The sequence below is a fragment of the Cupressus sempervirens genome, chromosome 4 (assembly GCF_028749045.1).
Source record: "Cupressus sempervirens isolate cs-2001-9-10 chromosome 4, ASM2874904v1, whole genome shotgun sequence".
NCBI classification, from domain to species: domain Eukaryota; kingdom Viridiplantae; phylum Streptophyta; class Pinopsida; order Cupressales; family Cupressaceae; genus Cupressus; species Cupressus sempervirens.
In genome coordinates this window covers 35,661,498-35,670,431 of record NC_143121.1, presented here as the reverse complement: position 1 = coordinate 35,670,431, position 8,934 = coordinate 35,661,498, and the positions used below count along the sequence as shown (strand labels likewise).

At 33.9% G+C, this 8,934-nt stretch overlaps 1 pseudogene; it reads right to left on the bottom strand.

Moving 5' to 3' along the window:
- Positions 1 to 4,226: 4,226 nt before the first annotated feature.
- The window catches only part of LOC149559819 (long chain acyl-CoA synthetase 4 pseudogene), a 64,337-nt pseudogene continuing 59,629 nt past the window's right edge, over positions 4,227 to 8,934 (bottom strand).

Below are 8,934 nucleotides of genomic sequence, written 5' to 3'. Positions count from 1 at the left end.
TGCTCTCTTCTTCCCAATCAGCATCTGATTCACATGAAGATGCATATGGACCATCACAATCCTCTTCTTGACTTGAGCAACAAGTCTCGCCATTGTCTTCACATGATGCTTCTTCACAATATGTCGGATCAGAAATTTCATCTTTGTCACTTGATGCATCACTTTCAGGTTCTTCATCCTCATACTGAGATAAATACCTTTCCTCTTCCTAATTCATTATGTTTTCAACATAATGCAAATCATCAATGGGAAAATGAATGACTGGATTTATATCTTGCATGGATAACTCATCAAATGAATCAATTCTATCATTTGCTGTTGTAATACCATAAACATGTGCATTCAATTCAGCATGAATGGAATCATTTCCTTTTTTCAACAAAGAGATTTCATGTTCACATGTTTTTATTTCTGAATCTTCAACAAAACTACTTACAAAAATAGGAGTGCTTATTTGCTGATCTGAAATTAAACATTCTATATGACATTGATTTGTTCTTTGCACCTCATCTTGTTGGCAAACATTTCTAGAGAAGTGACTCTGAGTTAAGCCATATTTTATGTTATTCTCAATCTTTATTGCTATCATGAATGCCTGATGCAAAGTTCTAGGTCCCTTATCTCTCAACAGATAGTTCATCTTTTTATCAAATGCACCAAGATAAACCACTAAACACATTTGATCATCCGGCTTGTAACTTTCAGGAATTTCATTTAAAATCTTTGCAAATCTGATATTGAATTCAGGAACTAACTCACCATTCCTGATTTGAATTTTCAAAAACTTATCAAAATAATCAAAGGTGCTTACTCTTTCCCTGAACTGCATCATGAAGGCTATCATTAATTCATCACAGGATGAAACTGAACATGCTGGTAAGAACGAAAACTAGTCCCTAGCATCATGCTCTAAAGTCTAAACAAACAATTTCATCTGAATGTCTTCATGAGCAATTTCAAAATCACCAACCAAGTCACTAAACAACTGAACATGATGACTGGCTGAAATTTCATGGTTTCCACTAAACTTAGGTAAATACTTTCTGAGATCATAAGGCATAATATTTGGAAAACCATGAATACCATTAAAATTCAATGGCACATACCTCCTAGTAGAGATGGATCTAGGAACTTCACTAACAGGTTGCATACTAGATGAGATGAAACTCGAAATTCTTCAACTTAAGACTTATTCATCATTAAATACTTTCAAAATTCATAACTTGCAGCAGATCTTCATAACCCTCTACCAAATGAATGCTTCAAATACACTTCACAACTTTAAAACAACAATTGAAACTCGTTCTAATGAAGTGCATAAAACTTATCAAATCATTCTCATCTTCTTAGTGCTAAAACTTCACTTGATGGAGAACACATATGTGGAACTCACTTTCATTGAAAAGAAATCATATGAAAGCATAAAATACCTCAAGTGTTGCTGCATGAAACCAATGATCTACTGATTGGCCTGGTGCTAATCTAAATTCTTTACACCACTGATCAAACCTTACAGAGTCACCATCTCCTTGAGGAGAATTAAATGAAATCACTGCTGTGATTCATCTTTATCATTACAAATTCTTATAACAACAAATCAAACAACACTTCAAAACTTACTAGTCAAAAACTTATATACTCTCTTCTTGCTTGCAAATTCATCTAACTTTCAGACCTGCTTGATTCCACTGAAAACTCTTGAAAACAATTTATACATCACTGATCTACAATGATTCAGAGATCCTTTAGATAGAGTCGCCACTCACTATTGTGAGAAAGATTTTAAACATGATTCATAACACTAGAGATCTGAACTAAAAATTCAACTTGAAAATGTTGCAAAACTTTTAAAAACATTTAAAAGAGAGAAAACATCTTACACCAATTCTAACTTTGAATTACAACAATATTCTGAAAACAACAACCGGTTAACATGACTGAAGATGAACACTCTTAGCAGGACAATCTGTATTCAACCTTGAAAAATACTGTTGTAAATGGATAAAACTTAACTAGGGTGCATGATTTAGAGTAAGAAAACTGGAAAGAACATCAGAGAACTTACTGCTGAAAATTTTTAATGCACTTCTCCTGCTGTATTGAATCTTTTCTCAAAATCTCAAGGTTTGTCTTAGATCTGATTCAATACATTCCCCAGCAAAGTTTCCATTTTGTTGGTGTTTGAAAATGCTGGAAGGTTTTCAATTATCCCAATGAGAAACTGATGCATCTAGGGGCAGCTAACTCCCATTATCAACATATCACTTCAAACACCAGGCCAACTATAAGACTAGACCCTTCTTCTTCTTCAGGCTTTGCAAAACCTAGGCGGGTAGACCTAAGATTCAATCGATACGGTACCAATGCAAAACATATCCCTGAATCTAATAAGAAAATTGAAACCCCTTATATCTCCTAAAGACTTAATGCAATAACAAAGATCTACAATAGCTAAATGAAAATCTATGAAATGCACAAGCTAAGTGAGGGTTTGACCATTTTAGCTCTTCAAGATAAAATGTAAAGATGATTGAATAAATTGATGACAGCAAGACCTAGGTATGAGAAAAATAATTTAATGATCCTATCTATGATCAGTGCCTTATCTATTGGGCAATTAAATGAATTATAACCATACATCTCTTGGAAATCTCAAACATATCTCTACATCAAGATCCCTAATCTATCCTTCACTTTGTGAATCGACATCTACATCAAAATGAATCTCATACTTAGAATATCCCATCATGAAATCAGTAAACCCTATGATAAACACCAAGCGGTTATATGGCTCTTGGTTCCATAAGCAAGGTATTTCAATCACATACATCACTAAATGAGATGCAACCTAATCTATGGTCTTTAATCATAAACTAGAAAAGATTACAGATCCACAAATAGGAGACAAGATTCAGACTGAATTTGAAAACATTGCCGCTCTTTATTTGCTTTCTATGAAATCAAATACATGAAAGATGTACAAAATACTTCATAAATCACCTAACAGACATGAACTATTTGCATAAAACTCAACATGCTGTTCAATACAAGAAGAAATGCCGAAGAATGGTCTCTAGTGCAAAAACCGGAACACCCTAAATGAGAAAGAAAGAGAGATATATAGGAGAAAAGAAATTTCAGATTGAATCTGCACTTGACATCTGTACCCTCAGAATTCCTTCCCAAGAAGGCCAAAAGACTCTCTCAACCTTCTTTCTTCAACTGCAAATCAAAATCTCCTCATTATGGCTCTACAAGGCAAAAATATCTGAGATATTTGATTCACCATCATAACTGATTTCTGATGTTAAAGATGAGTTCAGGGTAAAAGGTGAAAAACTAGTTACAAAGTGACTTCAAGAAGCCCATATAACCATTTCAGATCATTTTTCTCCATAGTCAAGGTTCAAAAGGTTTGCTAATCTGCCCTCTAACAAACTCTAATGCTCAATCATCAAATATGTTTGTTCTGTTACCAATGCCCTGAATTTTACAAATTGACTTATACCATGAACTAGTGAATACTTGTGCAAGAACTGACTTCAGATTCAAAAAATTCAGCTCTTCCCAGTTCCGATGGTATATTGGAGTGCTTATTTTTGATAAAAATTGCTCTAGATATGGCCTTTTGAAAATCTTAGTCTTGTTCATGACTTCCATGTAGTTTTGAAAAAAAATTAACTTTTATATAGCTTCAAACTATATGGTAAGTGAAAATTTATTTTAAAAATTCTACCCGATGTGATCTTTGAGAAAAAATTTAAAAATTAAAATTTTAAAACCTTTGAAAATTCCCCCATATGTTTCACTCAGGTCAAACTTGGTTTGACCATATCACCATGTGTCACATGTTAATTTGTCCACCTTGCACTGTGTCGACGACACATGTCAATTTTTTGCTAACTCGCTATATTATCTTCCCTGCAACTTTCGCTTGGCAAAAATAGCGAGGGCTACTCGATCCGCCACGTGGCAACATCTGGTTCAATGGCACCACATCATCGCACAAGCATGTTTGGTTAAAATTTTACCTTTAGTCACATACGGACGTCCTTTCCAACTGTCAAATCACGGGCCCACACAGGCAACTCACAGCCTTCAAAAGGTCGTGTCCTTTAAGACATCTATTACTATATGTGTTCTTGTATTTAAAGAACTAAAAGGGTCTCGACATGAATAATGTGGGATAATACCCTTTTATAGTTCTTCCTGCAACTTTGCTCATTTCATGGATCTCCCTTTTTCTTGGCAGTTGGTGTTAGTAAATTTCTTTCCACGTGGAATGGTTGAGGATCAATATGAATGGCCTTGATGTACTCAAATCCTTTAAGATTGTTCTTTTTAGCAGTTTTAGTCAGTTGTTCGAGTAAAAAGGACTTCAGTTTAGGTTTCGTGCACAGTTGATTGAAATCACCCCTCAGACCATTCTTTTTAGCCCAAGATTCAATCTCCACAGTTTTTGGAACAACTACAACTACAAGCCATGATTCAAAGCTACTGCCATAAATCCATATTTCTTCTACATAGGAACATAGTGCATAAACATTCTCAAGATTTTCTATTGTGATATATTCTCCTTGTGAGAGTTTAAACATGCTCTTCTTCCTATTAATGATTATCAATGTTCCATTTGGCCGCACTTCACCAATATCCCTTGAATGGAACCAACCATCTTTATAAGCTTCTTTAGTGAGGTCATCTCTCTTGTAATACACTGTGAATAATGTTTTTCCTTGAAAGCATATCTCTCCCTAGGGAATGGCTTCCAATGCATCATAACCCATGTTTGGGACAGATTCCAGACGTAGTTCTGTATTTGGACTTATAGGTCCAACTATTCCTAACATTGAAAATTCATCTGGCAAACAAACAGAACTCCATCCACAAGTTTCTATCAATCCATATCCTTGCAAGACATGACAACAAAGTGTTACCCTCAAAAATTCCTCCACTGCATTACCCAGGGGGGCTGCTCCTGACAATAGAAGACAAATTCGACCTCCTAATCTTTCTTTAATCTTTCTAGAAAAAATTGCATCTACAAAAGGTGATACTTCATATGTCTTACATCCTAGTTTCAACCATTTAAGTTTGTAGTTATAGAGAGCACTAAAAATCATTCTCCTTGTTATGTGGCTCTCTTTAATGGTTTTTGTTGCTCCTGCATAGATTCGATCAAACACCTTGGGGACACCTGCAAAACAAGTCGGCTTCAACTCCAGTAAATCTTCTGCCAGTAGTTTAGGATCCCCTTCCCAATATCCCACAGGGGCCCCTCAATGAAAAAAGAACTCCTCAATAATTTGATCAAATATATGAGCCAATGGAAGGAAAGACAAATATACATCCTCAGTCATCATCTTTTCATGAAAGTGTTCAAATACATATTCAGCTCCTGCTATGGTTAAGGCAAGTACCTCATGTGTCAAAAAAACACCCTTTGGTTCTCCACTAGTGCCACTTGTGTACATAATTGTTGATATATCTTGAGCTAGAGGTGATGACAGATCTGTAGGATTTTCCCCTCCTGTTGATCAATTGTGAATTTGTGTTTGGAGACCCGCCAGCTGGCATTAAAAACTGATCCAATCAAGTAACCAAGCCACAAAAGTTGGCATGATTTTTCAATCCTACATATTTGAGTGTTCAATCCTACATTCTTGACTGCACTACAAATTCTCAGCCCATGACGATTTCCCAATCAAAATATTTTAATTGCTGAACATCCATACTTCAATTACCCTGCAGGCAAACAATGCTAAAAAACATAAACTGATCAAATAGATTTGTCATGACCTCAAAATTTGAACATATGAAGTGTCTGACCCTTAGAACATAATACAAAAAGAATTTTTTCATTTGGGTCAACTGGGTCAAAGATATGATTGGTCGAACAGGGCTTCCCAGAATTGTGAACAACTACACAAATGTACAAAACAGTAAATGACCAACTTTGTGGGGTGCAAAACCTAGCCAACAGATTTGAAATGACTTGAAAACTGAAACATAGGTTCTCTATTATGGACACTAAATATCCCCAAAGTGGAAGGTCATGAAACATTCCTGGTTAAAAGATATTCAAATGCAAACTGGGCCTCTGGTCGCTATTTGACACTTGGGCAAAATTGCAAATTTTGACACTAGCTCAAAATGGGACTTCGCAAAATGGTTCAAAATGTCAGTTTAACTTCATAGAACACATAGATGCACTAAATGAAATGTTTTAGAAGCATTAAACACCTCTTAGGCCTCAGATTAACAACCAGGTACAATCTCATCAAAAGGGCATTTATGGGGCTTGATTTTTTCAATGGTTCTCAAAATTGACCATGCAATTTTTAGTCTCAACAGTATCTTTAAAGGTTGAATGAAAATTGTATTGCTAGTAGGTTCTATCTTCAATTAATTCAATTAGATTTTATTTTCAAAGTATTTTTGTAAAGTCAGAGTCAGAATTGACCAAAAGTGGTTTCTCTCTCTTCTAAATGTTTGATGATTTTCAAGTCACATAAGTTGAAAGTTCAATTCAAATTTTTCATGTTGTAAATCATGTTTCAAATATTTCTCATTTTTTTGAGTGGCAAATCTCTAAATATCTCTATACTAGTCAAAATTGGTTCTATATAAATGTTTTCAAGAGTTTTTAACTAAATTGTGCAGATCCAAAAGTTATGATAACATTTAGGCAAGAACAGAAAATATATGACTTCTTGACGGATAAGTTTTGAAGTGTTGTATGTGATCTACTGTCATAAGAAATTTGAATATTAAGAATGAATCACAATAGTGATTTCATTTGTTTCTCCTCAAGGAGATGGTGGATCTACTTCTTTTTTTGATCAATGGTGTGAAGAAATGAATTTTGCACTCATTCCAAATTAGTAGATTGAGCTTGCATGGATCAAAACTCAAGGTATTTTCCACTTTCATGAGATTTCTTTCCATGAAAGCAAGTTCCATAAAAAAATTTCCGTCAAGTGGTACTTTCAGCACTAAATAGAAGAGCAGTTTGATGCATTTCAACATACTTTGTGAAGGATAGACTCAACACATATTTTTATATTTTGAAGTATGTCTCAAACTTTGAGTTGGTAGAAGAATTTTCAGATATACTACAAGTTACAAATTCTAAAATTATTATTGGTGAATGAGTTGTAAGTTTACAAGAAATAGTAAGTTTCTTTTCATCTAGCATGTAGCCCATGAATAAAGATTGTAGATCTATTTCTGCTGAAAGATACATGCCATTATTTTTTGATGTCATTCATGGTTTCCCAAAACCTATGCCATATGATCTTAGAAAACATATTCCTAATTTCAATGGGAACCATGAAAATTCAGCTAGTCATCATGTTCAGATGTTTAGTGATTTTTGAGATTGCTCATGAAGATGTGCATATGAAGTTTTTTGTTCAAACTTTGGAAGGTGATGCTAGATATTGGTTTTTTTTTTTTTTTGGCATGTTCTATTTCATCTTGGGATGAATTACATTTAGCCTTCATGAATTAGTTTGGGGAAAGAGTAAGCATCTCTAATTATTTGGAGAAGTTATTGAAGATTCACATCAGGAGTGATGAATTAGTTCCTAAATTTAATATCAAATTTGCAAAATTTTTGAATGAGATTTCTAAAAATTGTAAGCCAGATGATCAAGTGTGTTTAGTGGTTTATCTTGACTCATTTGATAAAAAGATGAGTTATCTATTAAGAGATAAAGAACCTAAGACTTTACATTAGGCATTCATGAAAATAATAGAGATTGAAAATAATATAAAGTATGGACTGACTAAGAGTCATTTGTCGAGAAATATTTGCCAGCAAGAGGAAGTCATAAGGAGAAATCAATGTCATAAAGAGTGTTCAAATTCAGATCAACAAGTAGGTACCCCTACTCTTGTAGATAATTTTGTTGAAAATTTAGAATTAAAGACATGTGTAGATGAAGTTTCTTGGTTTCAAAGGAGAGATTATTTTATTCTTGCTGAATAGAGTGTACATGTTTGTAGTATTTTAGTAGTGGATGATAACGTGGTTTCAATTGATAAGTTATATATGCAAGATTCAAATTCAATTGCATCTTCTCCTATTGATGATTTTCTTTGTGTTGACAACATAAATAATCATGAGGTTACAAGGCATTCATCTCAGTATGAGGATGAAGAGGTTGAAAGTTATGTTTTAAGTGATGAAGGAAAAGGTGCTGATCCAATATGTTATGAAGAATCATCATGTGAAGACAATGATGAGATTGGTTACTCAATTCAAGAGGAGGATAGTGATAGTACATGTTCATCTTCATATGAATCTAATGCAAATTGAGAAGAAGAAAGCAATGATGGAAGTGAGTACTCCTATGCTAGTAAAGCTATGAGTTCCTTTTCTAAATCTGAAAGTGAAGTACATTTCAGAATTATACAAATTGTCTTGAGGTTGAAAGTTGTAAAGGAGAGTTGTCTATGTAATATGAGGATAAAGAGATCATTTATAAGGAAAAACTACCTAATTGTGTAGATAAATGTCATAAGGTTGCATGTAGTAGTAATCAGCAATATGCAAATGATTCTAAGATAAATGCATCACCACCTATTGATAAAATGAAAGATGATTAGTTTGCAAGATATTTGGATCATCTTAATGAAGAAAATACAAGTAACATTGATTTATATTCAACATGCTTCATTGATGGAATGGATGGTGTGTCTTTGTATGATGATTCTGATTCTTCTTCTTCATATGTTGAAAGTGTTTATGATAGTGATGTTAGAAATAGTTTCAAGGTTTTCACTAATCCATTACATGGTGAAGAGTTTGATGTTGATCAACACATCACTTATCATAACATCTACAAAGGAGCTTTGCATGGAGTTATCAACCCATTTTTTGAAGAGAACATGGAATGTTTAGATTTAGTTGAGGATGAGTTTGATTGTGAT